General features: G+C 41.0%; 1 protein-coding gene across 2 annotated transcripts in view; it reads left to right on the top strand.

Moving 5' to 3' along the window:
- LOC137587556 (ERC protein 2-like) overlaps positions 1 to 17,850 on the top strand; it is a 149,359-nt gene extending 131,509 nt beyond the window's left edge. For both annotated transcript variants that reach the window (XM_068304062.1, XM_068304054.1), the window contains exon 19: positions 16,494 to 17,850. The gene's annotated coding sequence lies outside the window, so the exon portion shown is untranslated. The remainder of the gene's footprint in view (positions 1 to 16,493) is intronic.
- Positions 17,851 to 18,740: the final 890 nt, after the last annotated feature.

Raw genomic sequence — 18,740 nt, 5'->3', positions numbered from 1 at the left:
GAATCATGTGGTCCTGATTACAATCCACATCTAAGACCCCTGGAGCACAACAGTTTTGCTCTGATGCACACACACACAGGCACACACACACACACAAATACATACACACACACACTCACACACACACACACACACACACGATTGCATACAATAGATATAGAGTAACTTGTACTCCTCTTGTCAGATATGTGATATTATTGACCAGGAGCACTGGAAGTACTGAGCATCTGTTTCCTTCTCTTTTATTTTCTATTTAAGTTTCTCTGCCTGTTTCTGGTTTTTCTTTCTTCCCTTGTTCTGTAGCCAGGAGGTTGTTTGGTGTGATGAGGGGCTGACTGGTCCTGTTGTATTTTATTCACTGCACTGCAGCCCAGCCCTGGCACTAGACCTCACAGCTAAGATACTGATCAATGAGTTGGTTTTTGGAAAAGCTATGCAAAGATCAGATTTTCAGTTGTTTAATCAATGCATGTTCACTAGTATTGGATTTAAGACAAAACTTTCTTTGAGATGCTATAGAATGAGACAAATAACATATTTTAAGTCCGTATTTTAAAAATCACATAATCTTAACTTGAAGCCAACAATTTTCATAAATGTCACCAACGGAGAGTGATCAGATGTTTTTTGAGTGTGATCAACGTGCATAGAATTTAATTATTTCAGGGCATGACCACTTGAGGAGCAGCTGTGCAATTTGTGTAAAACTTGATGACAAACCAAATAATTTCTATGTAATGAATATGAATTTATTTCACATTCATATTTAGGATCGAAGACTCTATCAGGGTTCTGAAGCTTGCAATTGTGATGTGTTAGAGCTGTAGCCACATCGTCAAATCCACCTCTATGACACACTTCACAAGTATCAGCTCAGAAAGTAAGTTTAGCAGCTCAAAAATTTAAAGAAAGGGAGAGAAACGGGTTTATTCCAGGGGACTGTGAAATGTGCTTGCTAATGAATTTTATGAAGTGAAGTCTCTCTGGGGACTTTGTAAAAACCAGTGCCACAGCGGATGACGGGTACATAGTTTTGGAAAAGCAGCAGAACCAGACAGGGACAACTTTGTGGCCACCGGGGGAAATTCCTGCATTTTCAATTAATCTTGAATCTTGAAGGCCTCTGCTGGTGAATCATAGAGATTGCAGTATTTAGTGTCTTCACAGCTTCCTCTTGTTATGACAATTAACACACAACCTCATTCACTCACAGATCTGAGCTAATGTACATTAATGAACCGAACTGAGTAGATTGTAGCCCGATTTTCAATTCTGGAAAAACACACGCATTTAAATCTCTTCAGTCATAATGTCCAGAAGAAAATTCCTTGGTTTTCATATAACTATGAAGCAACATTTTCTTTTTGCCTAATTTTATACACAAAGTCACTGTAAGTTACAATTGGAACTTTAAAACCTTGAAGTTGAAGAAGTGTCACGTGTAGCGGGTCTTGGCAGAGTGGGGAAGGCTGAGAGGAGCAGATGGACAGAACTGCAGCTTAGATCTGGAGATGTGGGAGGCTATGGAGCACAGCGCCGCTGGCAGAGCAAAAGCGTCCAGACAACTGGATTCTTTAGTGATCCTCAGCTGTTTATCGGGGGGAAGCAGAGTTCAGAGTTTAGTTGGTTAATTTTTTTTATTTTTATTCATCTTTGGTTTAATTTCTTGTCCTGTCTGCAGCGGTTGAGCTGTGGTATTCTTTAATCTTGACTCATCCTTGATGACTTTTGACTGGAGGGGTCTATGAACAAACAGAAAGAAGAGAAAAAGATGTGACTGGGCGGAAATAACAACGGAGTCTGATGAGTAATGAGTCCAGGAGCCTTTAGTGCCGGCCATCGCCCGTTTTCTCACAGATACAGTCATTAAAAGATATTAAGGTTGTTTATTGTTAAACTTTAGAAATGTGCTTTTTTGACGCACAGTTTCAACTGAAATAATTATCATGGGACACAGTCATTATTAATCACTGATAATGTTTATGCCCATTCGTCTTAGACATTGAAATCTTACAGGACACATGGACTGACATTATTTTTTAGAATATCAACCATGACAGTTTTTTCTTTTTCTTTGTGTTTTTTTAATGTGGTCACTCACCCCGAATTTTGCCTCAAAAAAACTGTTAAATCTGCATTAATATATATGAACTTTTTTGTGTTTGTTGTTTGTAAGTTTTACAATTTGACTGGGAGTGTAAGACACAAACTCTGTCTTTTTTGTGGGATGAGTGCTCTTGAATACAAGCATATACAATTTCCAAAATGATAAGAAAAATGATGCAATGTGCCTAAAACAACATGTTACTCAATAAAACTCACAGATAATTAGAAAATCATGAAAAACTACAAAAAATAATTATGGTGGCCAAACACTTGCTGGTACCCTCTAATATCCACTCATTTAATTGGTATTTTTCTTACATTTTTTGCAGTCGACGCAGCCCTTTCCTCATGATGGAGCATCTCAGTATTTAACAGCCCAGTGTGAAGTTGTCATTTTTCATCTGTGTTCAGTGTGTGTGTGTGTGTGTGTGTGTGTGTGTGTGTGTGTGTGTGTGTGTGTGTGTGTGTGTGTGTGAGTGTGTGTGTCTGTGTGTGTGTGTGGAGACACTTTCCAAGGGGAAATTGTTAGCAAATGGGCTCCAACTGTTGGCCTTTTAGCTTTTCAAACACAACCTGAAGGCTTCTCCCCACTTCCCCTTCTCCACACCCAACTCCCCCACATTGCCCAACCTCCCACTACTATTCACCTGCCCAACAACCCCAAGGTTTTCTCATCCCTCTGCTCCCTCCCCAGCTTCCTCTCGTGCCCTTTTTCTCTTTTTGCTCCCACTGCCTAACTTAGATATTTCCATACCTATTCATCATTCCCTCTCCCTCCTTCTCCCTCTCTGTGTCTACTTTACACACAGAGTCATTCCTGAGTGGGTAAATAGAGTAAATTAGGGCTGACCCCCAGGGTTGGCAGGGGCCACGCTCTCTTTTCATGTCAAAGCCATCTGAAGGCTGATTGGTTGATTGCAGTGCTTTCGGCTTCCAAAAGGCTCCCTTGTGCTGCTATAATTGCCCTATCATGCACACGCACGCACACACACACACACACACACACACACACGCACACGCACACACACACACACAACATAATGCACACATGCACATGTATGCTCTCACATTCATGCAGGCAACACACACACACACACACACACACACACACACACACACACACACACACACACACACACACACACACACACACACACACACACATTCTTACAACCAAATGGCTTAATTGGTGTTAATTGCATAATGACTGTAGTGAATTGGACCTGGGTCAGAGGTGACAGGGGTTTGTGTGGAGAGGGGGGATGGAGAAAGGATGTTGAGAAGATGTGAGAGGAAGGCTGGCACTTCTAGTCTGTCTTGGTCTCCCTCTCTTTCTTCCTCAGTCCCTTTACAAAGCAAATCCTTAACTTGATTGCAGAGGTTGGCCCATGGGGGATGCTATACATATAAACATACACATACACACAAAAACAGACACCCCTTCATCGTGCGGAGGGATGCACTAAACACTTAACACAAGGATTCAATTTGACTCAGTCAGCATAGGTGGTTGTGGGTGTGTGTGTGTGTGTGTGTGTGTGTGTGTGTGTGTGTACCTGCGTGTGTGAGTGTGACGATGGCAGTAGTGTGTGTGTTTGTGCGCGACTGCAAGGGCAGCTGAAAGGGCTCTATTGGTGAAAGCGTTTAAGCCATCATCATTAGAGAGTTGTTGCTAGAGAGGTATGTTTTAGTGAAGGACGTAATTGGCCCATCATAGTGCTGTGTAATCTTCTCATATTTTATGAAAACAGCCAATGTTATTGGCCACAATGGCCATGTTTAAGGTGGGACCTTCCCGTGTTAAACATACAGCATCTTAACTCCATGGAGACTTCCACTGAATAGCAGAGACTGAGTATGAGCTATCCGATGTTCAACATGACCCAGAATCCCCTTCATCCCGTCATTTATTCTGTCTCCTCGCTCTATTGCACTAATTCATTCCCATTTTATTCAAAGGAAATCACTCCACAGTTTTGTGTGTTTGTTCTGGATTGTGTGATTTCAAAACCAGAGCCTTCTTCAAGTGGAAACTTTGCCTGGTCTTAGACCACCTGGGATTAATTTCTCTTTTTATGAAATTGTTGTGTGTATGCATGCATGCATGCATGCATTCATGTGTGAGTCTGGACTCGACTGCAATTAAAGGAATTGACCTGTCTGTGCATATGTCTTCCCTTGAGTTGAAGTGCAACTGTATTATGTGCTTTGTGTGTGTGCGTCATTGTGTGTGGGAGTTACAGTATCCTCCATCCTGCTGTTTATACAGTAGGAGGGAGTGAAAATTGATGGAAGGTATGGAGAGAGATGGGCCAGTGATGACATAGCCTTATGTTCACCCCCCCCCCCTTGGGTATGGCCCATTCTATATTAGATCTCTTCATCATAAGGTCATACTGGAGTTCCATATCCTTGATGTCTGCTATACATGTGTTGGTCCCATCCATGTTTTACGCATATACCTGTAAGGTTTGTATGCACTTTTTCATGTGACTGCATACTTAGAGTGTGTTTACGTGTGTAGCCTGTGTTGACTCTCTTAAAGTGGGTTTTGAAGTTACGATGATGGACATATGGGATTCCTCGGAAAGACTTCCCCACGGGCTCATCTAGACACAAAAGGGGGCTGTCACTTTGAGCTTTTTCTGATCTCGCTGTGTGTTCAGTCAGTGTGTGTGTGTGTGTGTGTGTGTGTGTGTGTGCGTGTGCATGTGTAGTGTTTGAGTTTGCATGTGTAAATGCCTGTGTGTCGGTGCTGTCACCTGTTCCTTGTGCGAGCCTTTTGATCTGGTCCACAGGAGATTCCTGCAGTGTGAAATAGCCCCAGCCAGATTTACTCAATGAAAGAGCAGGTCTTAACCACTGTTATTACGCTCATTTTTTGACACATCACTGCATGTTTGTGTCTCTGTCTCTTATCCATCCCATCTTGTTCTGTCTTTGTCATTTGCTGCTTTCTTACATGTGTACATAAATCCTAAAATAGACAGGACTTTCTGTAATATTTACTACAAAAAACCTCACTTCAGTTGTAGTCGGACTCAAAAAGCCACTTAACCCTGCAGTCAGCCCCAAGGTTGCACATCCTCTTGCTAAAGAACAGATGTGTAGGAGACAGTGACGTATCATTTTCTTCTTTAATACCATATCCTCACTTGTATGAGAATGAGCTGGACGTGACGTAATCACGCACGTGATATTTCTGCTACTGTTGCTTGTCCATGTCCGTTGTGGAATTTTTTGTGTTTTCTTGGATATGAAAAATGATAAATCACACCTCGGATTGCCTTTTCTATAACTCTTAACAGGAGAGACGAAGGAAGTCCTCTCCCTCTTTCACCCTGGGCGCTGACACTTTGGCGTGATAGGTTGGACTTGTCTGCCTGAGCTGTTGAACATGTGTCAGGGCCCAGGTGGGAAAGACACAATGCAATTATCCCCTGTGAAAATCTACCCATTTAACACAAACATTGTACACATGTGTACTGACAGCTACACGACGGGACTGATGCTAATTTATTGTGCTGAACTGTTCTATGTTAAATGCTCCATTCTGCAGGAATAGACGGCGACCTTAGGAGTTGTTGTTTTTTTCCTTGCAAAGTAGTCTGTGCAGTGTGCAACAGAGATGAAGCTCAACAGTAGGTATTGTGGGGCCAAAGAATCTCTGGACATAATCCACGTTTGCTTAACCACTGCTGAGCACATTTACCGCTCAGCTGACTTGTGTATCTATCAGAAATATGTCCTATCTGCGTTAAAACCTGTTCTCAAATGCCCATATCAACACAGAAATGGTTTTGTTTCCTTATAAAACTTCCTTCTTGTCATACTTGCCATTTTAAGAGATCCTTTCCAGATGAGTTTGAAATCACAGACAAAATCTACAGTGTTCACTCTGTCCACAAATGTGTAACAAGGTTCAACAAAAGCTGGTATCATTTTTCAGTCATCCGTATTAGACGAGTGAAGTTACGATCTTCCAATTTGGTTTGTTTTAGTAGTAAATTCATTCTTTTGGGTTTTATCCATCCACTGTAGCTTCAGAGATATGATATGTACAGTTAACCTCAAGCACTGCTCAAATTTTAATATGATTTATCAAGATAAAATTTTTTGGGGACTCAAGTATTTACCTCTTAAATTTTCTTCTTTTTTAAATACAAAAATATGCAGGTATGGAAGTGCTTCCCACAAATTGGAAGTTAAGTTTGATAAGTTCAATATCGTGACAAATATTTGACATACATCCACTACGCAATGTCCATTTTTGTTTTTTTTTTATATGAACTGCATAAGTGGGCTGAGATGGCTGTCACCTGTCATTGAAGCTATTTCGGGGGTGGGTGGGGGTGTGTTGTGGATTTTTCCAGTTGAACAGAATTACTCAGCGATGTGGGGTAATTTGAGTGATGTTTGAAAGTCACAGTGTGACCTGAGAAAAGTCCTACTAAACATCAGCACATGACCTTGCTTGGGAGGCCTGAATTCTTTAAGCCTTAAGCCGATACTATTCCCAGCAGCACCCAGAAAAAAAAGCAATCAGTTCACACACAGACATCCGCAAACACACACAGGCACAATAATTTATACAGCGCATTACATGAGTTTTAAGAAGTCCACACATACTTCATTCGATCACTTTATATCAGATAATTGTAAGGCAATACCATAGCATCTATATCTTTATGCTGATATCAGCAACAGATGAAGAATTTTTAGTTATAAAATGATCCCTAACCTTCCAGCCCATCAATATTGTACACATTACAGTTCCAGCTTCACTCTGTCTCATCCTAGGCCATCATAGCAAAGAGCCAGTGTATCATAACCTGTTGCACTAATCCCAGGGCAGGAGTAAATAATAAAAGCAACCCTTGGATCTGTTACTGTGGATGGTCCCATCAGTACTTATTTCATGGGTTGCAGAACATTTCAGCAGTAAATATTGCAAAACTATGAGTCACTTTGTCAAAATTAATGAGGATTATTTACTCTATCTGTGCATGGAGCCAAACCACTGTCACTTTATATGATGCTTATTTATGGTCCAATGTGTCCCGCTTTAAGTCACGACCATAAGACCTTCTCAGAAGTGGAGTACAGCGCGCTAATAAAAGCTGTCCAAGGTTCAAGATGGTTGCACCCTGAGTGTCAGTTTTAATCCTTGATAAGAAAATGTTTTGGAGTTTGGTGTTCCGGATGCTTCTTATGATTCAGAGAACTCCCCAGAATGATAACCGCCTCTGATCGCTCAAGTGTTTTACACCAGTGCATGCGCGTGTGTATGAGTGTAAGTGTGTATGTGTGTGTTTGTGTGTGTGTGTGTTTCTTGGCTCCTTCTCTTATTTAGCAATCTAGTAACCTGTTCCATCTCATCATTCCCTTCTCTTTAACCTTTGTTACAGAGATCACACAATACATTCAGCAACAAAGACCCTTCTGTACACTGCCTCTAAACATACGAACACCAACAGAACACGGCTCAAGTGTCTGATTTTAAGGGTTCCATGCGCAAAACAAGCGTGAAATTTAGTCATTTAGCACTGTTAACAAAAAAATAACATAACAAAAACAATTGTTTATCTTCCATGGAATTTAGTCTGCCTTTGCAAGGCCCTGACTGACGTTATTGGTTGATTTCTTCTTCTTAGACTGAGCTGCTCACTGTCTAAACCCCTTGGTTGCAGGTCATGCCCACAGAACATCAGAACTTTACATCCCCATCCGTCCCTACCTCCTCACCAGTTTGCTGCTTTTTATGAATTTGTCACTGTTACCACCTCCACTGTCCCCTTAGAGGCAGAACAACCAACAACATCTTTATAATATCTAAGGAGGGACAATAAAGGTGCATTAGTCCCATTGTGAACAGGCTGTGTACTACCTACACTGCCCCACCTCACACAAATTACTCCAGCTTGAGGCTGCGAAGGTGATTGTTCCCCCAATACTTCCTTCTTGATGCTTCTCTGATTATCCCCCCGCACATTCCTCTCACTGCCCCACAGCATGGGTATTTGCCACAGATTCCCACATCCTCTACCTTCCACAAATCCACACAAAAACAGACACAAATAGTCGTCATAGATGTAATATTTCAATTTATACAGCTGACTTTAGCTTAACCAGAAATGTATGTGTATGTATTGTACTATATGACTGTTAATATTTGTATAAATATTTAATGTTTGCTTTCCCCTCTCTACATTGGAGATATTTCATTACCTGTGTTTGATTTGAGATGGAGAGAAAGCTCAGAATTAGCTACTTTAAAAGTAGTTTTTGGACTCTTTTTAAAGTGGCCCCACGCCCTTCTCTCCCCTTCTGATTTACAGGTCAGACTGAGGTAGAGATCACTAGCAGACCACCAGGCATTGTGAAAGCTCCCCTCTTTATCCCCAGTGTGTATCCTATGTGTCTCATGTCCTGGGGCTATACTGACCCCAAGAGCACCAAACAGTCCTGGCCAACAACATGATTGGCTCTTCCTGAGACCGGACTTAAATAGTATTAAGCACCACAGTGCAGCTGTGCTAGCACAAACACACTCCCTCCACTTGACATCAACCTCGACTTTGTCAGCCTGACGGAGATCCTGTTTGTAGATATATTTCCCATTGAGTTTAATAAATAGAAGTAAAGTTGGCTTATCAAAAGAGGTGCACATGTACTGTAGAGAGAAGGAAACACAAATAGATGAATGAATGAAATAAATTGTTAACATTGGATGGACAGGGGCTCTTTGATGACCACGAATCATTGCTGGCTGAGGAAATCTGTCTGAACTTGTCTACCTCAAATACTTTCCAGTTCTCAGGAGACAATATTATCAGATTTTGTTGACATATGCCCCCCACCCCCCATACACACACACACACACACACACACACACACCATAGCACAGTTATACCCACCAACACACATCAGAGCAGATCAACAACCAAAGCATCATGTTTATTTGCTTAACTGGTTCAAGTGATCCTTCACTTATCTGAGATGACCAAACCAAACACAAATCTATTTTAAATGCAGAGCTCCAGCATTTGTTTCTCCCATCTACAGCAATTATTCACAATCAACATTGCTCCCATATCTGCCTATGGAGGCTTTAGTCAAAAGGTTACTATTGCCATCGTGCAAATAAAGTTCAGAAGTTAAATTTTCCAGTCAAGCAATAGTTTTCACTGTATTCAGTTCTAGCTTTTACAAATCTGTTTTCTTATATAACAGATTTCTTAATGCTGGAAACACAGATCAGGAGCTAAGATGCTTCAAAGTTTTGAGGGCATATCGGCTAATAGAGAAAAGTTAACCATGGACAATAAATAACGGTCAAACTGTCAGTCTGTGGGCAAAACAGAGAGGAAACAAGTTTCAACAAGGTCAGTGACCTTGGTCCCATCTGGAGTCGATATAAATGTTAATGGCATTCTAGCCGACTATAGGGGGAAGTAAATAGCACTGGTGTTTTTGCAATATGCACACATGAAAACACAAATACAGGAAAAAAGAAACTTAGCATTGAAGAAAATATCTAAATCAAGATGTTTGTTTAAAATCTGTTGTTTAGCTCCAGCCCACACTGCATCTCTGTGTTGGAATTTGAATATGAAAATATAGATTATAACAATACATCCTTTTTCCCCAAACATTTCAGAATCAGAATCAGAAAAAGGTTTTATTGCCAAGTACAGTAAAAATTACTATCGAGGAACTTGACGCAGTGTCGGTGCATTGAAAGGTGGAAGAGAATAATAGTGAATGAGGAATAGGAATAGGAATATTTCTGTGTAATTTCTGTGTGCAGGTTTATGTTTCATTGCACAAGAGAAAGCCTCAGTTTTTGAACACTACACTCCCTTTGTACCCATTACAGGGCACTGGGTTAAACCTTCAAAGCAAAGTGAAGGCCACCATGCACCCACACCTTCATAGTCCCAACAGCAAGCCTTGCTCCCACCCTCCCAGACCCGCATCAGAGTGCACCAGAGCTAGACTTGCACCCACTCTGGTTTTTTGCAAATGGGGGTGAGAGGCCTTTACCGTGTCATTCGGCATGGCCTCTTATCGAACCATCAGGCTACCCTCAGATTCTCTTTCCAGATGGAGGTGAGATAGGGCCTCAGAGGCCCAGACCCCCACAGACATTGAGAGCATGGAGGCCTCCCCTGATCTCCTACCTGATGGAGGTGCTTTAATGTGGGCTTAGGTTTCACTTGTCTTCCCTGTCTGGCTAGGCCTGTGCGGGTGTCAGGATGCAAGCACGTTCAGGTCTGGATTGTCGGGGAAACTCACCATCATCCCACAGAGAGCTGCTGCCCCACTTTGAAGTTTAGCTCCAGTTCAATGACTTGTTACAGAACACAAACTCAACAGAGTCCCTGTGCTACTCTTGCAGCGACAAAATAATTTAAAGGTAGAGTTTATATGCCACACAATTGCCATAAAGGCAGACTTAGACACAAAGGTGGCCCCACAGTAGAGTTCTCAGTATTTCTCTTCGTAACATAAGCGCCACCATTCACGGTGAGAGAGGAGTGAAGAAAAGAGAAGGAATCCTGTGATAAGACTAAGAAAACCTTGAAGGAATAAACGAGCGAGATTAGTCAGATGAACCTGTGAGTGCAAAGAATGACAGACAAAAATGGGGAGAGGAGGGTGAGGAATTAAGGAGCAGAAAGAATTTCATGTGACTTTTATTGTTTTTGAACAAACCTATATTTTGGACGTGCATGAACATTATACACTTTTATGAACATAGTTTCTTTTTAGCCGGGGGGTTTTGAGTGATGAACAAATATTTGAGCATGTCTTGCGAATAACCCCCTTTTCAGCCTCTCTTTTTGATATATGTACCTATATATTATGTATGGGTGAATTCAATATCCATGCGTATGCACACTAGAATCTCTGCTTGCAGTAGTTTTGTTTGTGACGAAGCTTCACATTTGGAGCAGGTACTGCAGATTCCTCTGTATCATTTGGGTATTGGCACACCTTGATTGGACTCAGGAAACACACCATTATTCCACTGAGAGCCCTCCATCATTCCTCACAGGATTAGAGAAAAGAAAGAGAGGAAGGGAGAGGGAGAGTTCAAGGAAAGGATTGCTGTTTTACTTTTTGTAGCTCGCAGAGTATTTTTTTTATAACATAACTGAAACAATAAAAGTCTTTAAATTGCTACCAGTGTCTCTTTCTGTCTTGCCCCTTCTGTTTCTGTTATTATAAACCCAGATGTTAGTTTGAGGAGACACAAAGAGTCAGTACTTGCAAGTCTTTGATTCAGAAGAAAAGCTCTAGAATTTGCACATGTGAAGCATGTGAAGTCTGACTCACATGCAGATTCACGCTGCCTCTCAATGGGAGATTAATGAGTTTGATATATGAGATTTTTTTTTTTCATCAACAGTCAACTCCACCTAGTGGTGTTTATACTGAACAGATTTCTGGCTGCCGTCAGGAATGAACTGTAATGAGGGAAACATTATACCAGCAATTGTTTATCTGCACAGTCACTTTACCCTGAGATTGCTGGAGAAGGGAGGATCAATTGAAAGGATTTGGATATGAATCCCGCAAAAGCTAAAAACAGACTACACACAAAGAGATCTGGCTCAATGTCTTTGGGGCATAAACTGTCCATTGCTGAAATAGACTGTTAGTAGGTCTCCTCAGCACCTCCTTGCCTGGCATCTGAGAGACTTGCTCACACTTGCTTTCACCCAGCATGTGTTTGCTCAGATGAAGGAAATTATGTAATTAGCCTTTGAGGGATTGTTTTCTTTCACTCTTTACCCCCTCTCCTCCACCCTCTCCCTCCTTTACCCTTCTGTCTTTCTCTCCCTCTTTATTCACTCACTGTCTTTCTAGACCTGTCCAAGCAGTGGATGGTTATAATTTAATCCGAGCCACACCCCATAGCTCACCTCCCTCATTAATTGCCAGGGACCATCATTGGAAGAAAAGGAGCACTTGGCATACGGATCCATCTGAACTGTTGAAAAGCAGCTTTGTGTAACTTCAAAGGGGGACTTTTGAGACTTGAACGAAAGAGTGGAAATGGAATCTTTGGGTGTGCAGGGGGTTTTGTTGGGCTGGTTGGGTCGGGTTGTGTGCTGGGAGATGGGTGTAGGGGTACAGTCGGGCGGTATTGGGGGGAGGAAAACCTGGCATTTTGCTCTCTAATTCCAGCCGGCCTGGAGGCCTGGAGCGCTAAGAAGGGCCTCACTGTTGCTCTCTGGATCAGCCAGGTATTGCTTACATAAAAATCAAGTGAAAACAGCTGTAGGGATAATTAGCTTGATTCTCCATTACATGCCATGAGGGCCAATAACTAAAAAATGGAGTTTTGTTTGGGTTAGAGCTGCAGCCCCAACCAGGAGGAAGTTGTAAAAGTCAGGCAGAAAAAAAGGAAAGAGGGGAAAAAAGAGAAACTTAGTGAAGAAAGAGCAAGTTCCTTAAGCGATTGTTACAGAGGAGATGTTCTCTCTTCCTGAGACAGCTTGATGTAGATCCCCGTTTTAAAGACCAAATGGTTTCAAATGGATTAGAGGGGCATGTGTGCACACATTTAATACATTTTCTAATACATATGAATTTTTAGTATATTTGAACCCATGAATTTTAAGCTTTTTTTAATGGACTCAGCATATTGAGTTAATTAGATATTCGATTAGAGAAGTGATGTCATCTCAAATCAGGTTTATAATGAATCAAGAAGACCACCTGGACTTGCTTAAGGTTGGTTGAAGACATTTCACCTCTCATCCAAGAGGCATCTTCAGTTCCAAGGTAATGCAGAATAAAATGATCTAAAAGGTTCGTCAAAAAAACACCTTGTATACCTGCTACTAAATTATTATAATTGTAAATTATTTTGGCAGGATTACTGCCAAAATTGATGCGTCAAAGGGCTTGCTCCTCAGGTTGTGTACAATTGTGTGCAATGACGGCTATACCCTGCAGTAGTATGGTCATCAGCCGCAATGCAAGAGTAATGAAGAAAGCTCTTGGATGATAATGGAAACATCTTCAACCAACCTTCAACCAAGTCTAGTTGGGTTTTTTTTTTTGTTTTTTTTTGTGAACCTGGACAGAAAAGCTCTATTCTGCTGTTCCAGGTTTGAATAAAGCATAGTACAAGGTAGATGATGTGAGATATTTTTCTGCGTGCTGCATTCACAAAGTATTTCAAGTAAAAGAAATGTTGACTATCTGCGAGAAAGTGAGTTCAGTCACTAGCCATCACATCTCACTATAGTATGTGACCAACCATAGCACTGAATGGCTTGCTTTACTTTCCTCTCTCAATAGAGTGAGATGAGGATGTTTTGTAGGAGATTTGTACAAATCTCAATACTTCTAAGTGATTTTGGCGTGTTTCTCTTTTTTCTCTATACCTAAGTGAGCGAAAGAGCGCCAAACACACAATGATTCCAAGTGAAAGAGCAGCACTACACCCAAATTCTGCAAGTATCCATTTAACGGGCCATTTATAGTCGTAGAGAGACAAGAGAGGTTTCATCCACGCTCATTCAGGCTCTCAGGCTTCATACCCAATTCTAAAAACAAAAAAAAAGCAGACGGTTGGACAAAATGGATGATAGTGGATATCTAGAGAAAACAGTTGGACTGACAAAAGAGCCTTATTACTTTGACCTGGTATGGTCTGTGTACAGACGTACAATACTGGTCCCAATCAATATGCTTTAATTAATGTTTGGGTAGTAGGCAGTATAAATGGATTTTCACTTCAATGAACCCGGCTTCTGCCGAAGGCATTTGAAAATTTGATAAGTCAATCATTTTCCCGTTTCCAGACTCTTACTAAGCCAGTATTAATATGAGAAAGTGTTCACCCCGTCTGATCCCACCATCAAGCACACTGACAGTAAAGGAGTGGGGAGGAGGATGAGGGTTACCCAGGGAGTAAAAGATAGGAATGGCTGATTTCAGTTTGAGGGAGACGATGGTTTAGTACTGCAAAAAAAAGAAAGAAACGAAATTGAATTCTGCTTTTTAAAGGCATGCGTTGACCTGACAGATGTATATGCATATGAATGAATTAAACAGGCCAGTAGCAAATGTGCTTTTTTCTCCCCTCACTTAACCCATGTTTAGTGAAGTGGCTCAGTATGCAACAGGTTTGCATCTGATCTGTTGTTAAGTGAATGTCAAGTGTTAAAGTTTTATCAGCAACTGTTCCGTGAAGATTCGCTTCATGCTTCGTGGATATTACAGTGCAATTCATCACATTCCTGCCAATAAGAAACAAGAAAACCGGCGAGAGCGAACTAGACTTTGAAAGTATCTGGCGGAAAAAAATGGGAAAAAAAAAAAATCCCGCCTCCTCCCATTGGGTCTCCTTCCAAAACCACTCCCCCAAAATACATGCAGCACAGCACAGTGTTGTCATCGCTTCCCATTTCCAACTACTGTACCTCATATCTCATTCATGTGTGTGAAATCACCTAACATTGTCGCAGTGAACATAAACTGAATTTGGGTCTTGTTACCCACAGCTGCCAAGTTAGTGTGTTAGATCTGGGGTATTTGGGTACATACTCTGACATTCCTACGTGACTAAGTTGCTAATAGCTATAGGAATATCTCATTTTGAAAGGTCATGAACAATGAAGGGTGGTAGTAAGTAAATGATTGGATGTCTTAAACGAGCCATGTGGCAAACAGATCATTACACTTAGATATATTTCATGATGCTGAGATATTTCTACAATTACCACAACAGAAATACCTCTAAAATAACCAGATTGCATTACATCATCCTGTGTTTGTTGGATAAATGGACTCTCCATATGTGTTTATGCCTATGTGTCACATACCTCCTCTTGTGTGCTGCTGCCTGAAGAATTATTTGCAGTTATTTTATATCAAACATCATTCTAACACTGAAATAAATTCCGCTGAAGCTTCTGCCTAGTGTATAACATTTGCAAAATGTTTTCTTTGTGCGCTGCAATATAAATGTAGCTGTCTTTTCTTGCTGCCTGATTAAGTAGACGGTTAGAAATCACATTTCTCAAGCAGAAATAATCATGACCATAAATGGTGGGCTTATACTTAGGAACATCCAATTCAATATGATCTTAACACTTTGTCACTACATGGTGACAGGTAAAATAATCACAGGCCAATAGGTTTACACACGTTCATGACCACATTGCGACACACACTTCCTCGGCAACAACATGAACCCAGGCGTCACACGCGAGTTTATGTTGTGAATGTGTCTGTTGTGCAGGGCTAGAGGTGATGACAGAGAAGAAAGAGGAGCGGCCTTCAAACACATCCACGGGCAGGTCGTGCTCTCCATTATGCCCCGCCGGAGGCCGTATTTGTTGATTCTCTGCCCCCCAAATCATTAATTTAAGTACAGACGACGGCGAGGAAACTTGAGAATGGCATCTAGCACACATACACACATTCACACGCACATGCATAGACACATATGATAACAGTTGCACACATGCAGTCTTGTGTGTGTGTACACACACACACACACACACCCTATGTTGCATAACAAATGATGGCACTTTAATTACTGAGCCTGTTTATTTACTCCAGGCTATAATGGATGGTCCTTCACTGCCTGGCAGCCAATCATAGCGAGACAGAAAGATTGTGAACAGCAATGCAGAGCAGGATGTATGATTTGACATTTCTCTTTATACACCTATATGCCACCTATAATTGGTCATGTTTATTCTGATGCTGACTCAAATTATCGCTTTAACAACACGCTCTCCAACTTTACCTGGTAGCACCTCTTGTCCCCCCAATACAACCGTTGTATTTACCATTTTTCACCATTCCCTCTCCAAGTGACTGATGATAACGTCTTCAGTGATTGGTAGTTATTTTAGGGCTTGTTTTTTTTTTTTTTCTCAGCCAATGAGGCGCCCCCAACAAGCTATACATACATCATTGTTTCTTTTTTCCACAACCTAACCCTCAGGAAAGAAGTGAGTTGTTGCTGACTGCTGCGCGCCTAAATAACAGACACATTCCAATATATTTTTTCATTCTTTTTATTAATGAGCACTTGATGTTTGGGCTGCTGCCAACTGCATTTAGAGAATTCTTAAGGAACTCTGGAGGCTCACCAGACAGTTGGAGGAAGAAAATGGTCAACCTAAATCTGCACTGGACCTGAGTTCTCTTTGTCCATGAACAAGAAAAGTATGATGTAATGTTTTAGAAGACAACTGGGGAAATTAAAAAGATCTTTGGCTAATTTGTTATTATACTAAATTTTGTATGATTAAATCCTCGAATCCCTGAGTGGGTTTTAGCATTTGTTTTTCATTCGATGTGGTTGATCTCTCATACTGATTATTCTCTCTCCATGTTTCTTTCTACAGCTGCTTGTAAAGCCAGATACCAAGAGGTTGAAAAGCTTCACATCCAAGCAAGAACACTGAACCGGTCCATACCTCACCGCCGTCATGATCATCACACTACATACCACAATGTTGTGGATAAATTGAACATTCAACTGTCAAATGGTCTCCTACTGTACTTACTGACGAACGTCACATTGAGTGACAGATCTATGACCAATGAGGACCTACCGTAACCCTGTTGCAGATAATTGTGTCCCACCAGAGCATCATCGTGCATCATCGTGCATCATCGTGCAGCTTCAAGGACCTCTGCCTTCACTTCCAGTTTCAAAATATTCATTGACTCATTTTAAAAGTACCGAGGTGCTACAGAACTCTGGCTTCACATCAACCAACAATCTCTCCACCACTGTTGACTACTCATGTGGCTCGAGCCAGAAGAACAATTTGTAAACCCAGACCAGTTCCTGATTGGTTTATGATGGTATGAATGTGTTTACTTCTGCAGCTAATAAGCAAACTTTTGTAAATGTCACAACATGGACCTCAAAATCCACAACCCGACGAGCCCTTCTCAGTGTGCCGTGCCAAAGGAGACAACTCTAGTAAACAAATTACTGACATAAGACTGCATCTGAATCGCTTGGATTACCAACTAGCTACTCTTACTTCTGACTGTCTCTCGTGTTTCACGGAGAGATCAGTAAGAAATGGGTGAATTCAGGACCAGGAAGAAAAAAAAAAACAGTTTGAGGATCAGCTTACCCCTTCTCTAAAAATCAAGCGCTTTATTAAGAGAGAAGGAAACAGCAGCTGACCTCAAATCATTCATACTGTGAGAACGGTCTGTTTGTTCATTTCTCCTTGTGTACTTTCAGCCTGCTCTGCATTTTTATTTAAAGAACCAACATATTGTTTGCTTTTCTATATCTGAATCAGTTTTGAGTGCCACTCTTATCTTTTTCTTTTTTTTTAAGTTTTATCAGTTGTGTGTAACTTATTTATGCTAATGAATGATGCATTGTTTCGTTGTCTGTTTATTGATCCTGTGACTCCTAGTAGCTCATCTGTTCACAATGAAGTGACTTGCATTTTAAAATACCGCATCAATATATTTTCACTACACTGGAGGCTGAGTGAAGATGACGGTAATGCACAGTGCATTGTGTTTCAATTCAGAAGCATAAAAGAGTTTCCATCCAGCCCTTGCTTAACAGTTTTTGCACAATGTGTGTGTGTGTGGTGAGATGACTGTGAGTTCTGAAAGTTAGAGGTTGGAGGGAGGGTAATAGGATTCATCATTGATTTGTTCCACAGTGTTTTGCAGTGGTCGGTTTTATTTCTGTTGTGTGAATAAAAGACGTTTTTTGAAAGACCTTCATGTGTTTTATCAGAAAAACAATATTTTGAACGCTCAAATCGACTGCGCTTGGGGGCAAATTTGACAACAATGGGTATTTTCACAAGATTAAAATTTCCCTGCCACTAATAGCACCAACAACAATAGAGTCTTGCACTGCCCAAGAAAGAATTCTCCCCAGTTTTCATGGTCTACCAGTTCTCTCTCTCTCATAAACTCAGCCAGATGTTGGGGGGGTAGTGAGGCATGGTAAGGGATCAGAAATGTGGCTGAGCGTGTTTTTAAGTGCTCTTTGTGGAAATGTCACAAAATGATGGCTCTTATACAATCATTATGAGTTATGTTAAAAAAATGTGGGGTGGCAGAACCAGCTTTGTGTTTGATTAAAGACACATTAGAGAGGCTCGGAGTGAAGTTTCTCACGTACAATTCTGTTTTGTTTTTGTACACACAGTAATTACAAAATCCTACAGAGCTGCTGTGCCCATATATGGAGCACATAAAGGTAAATACAGCTCAGACCTGAACTTAACTGGGTGTTTATGAAGAAACAAAGCCAAATTAACCATTCCTCATTTTATATCGTTGTTGTCATGATACTAAAAATACTGTCCTTTCATTTCAGCTAAGTAAGACTTGAGATACTCAAATTTACATTATATTAGATCTGTAGCTTACAAATAATACTGACTGCATGTGAATAATGCTATCACAAAGTCAATATAATAAAAGTGGCTTCATTAATCTCCTCTTCTTTCTGTTCTGTCCCCCCAGAACAGTTTTTATGTGGGCATACATCCAGATCCTCAGGTAACTGCGCCCCTCAGGATTGTTACTTCTTTTGCCGGCTGTTCTTCTGTTTCCTCCACATGGATGAAAATTCTGTCCAACTGGAAGCAACACTT

This window comes from Antennarius striatus, chromosome 2 (genome assembly GCF_040054535.1).
Source record: "Antennarius striatus isolate MH-2024 chromosome 2, ASM4005453v1, whole genome shotgun sequence".
Taxonomy (NCBI): domain Eukaryota; kingdom Metazoa; phylum Chordata; class Actinopteri; order Lophiiformes; family Antennariidae; genus Antennarius; species Antennarius striatus.
This window is presented reverse-complemented; position numbering and strand designations above follow the sequence as displayed.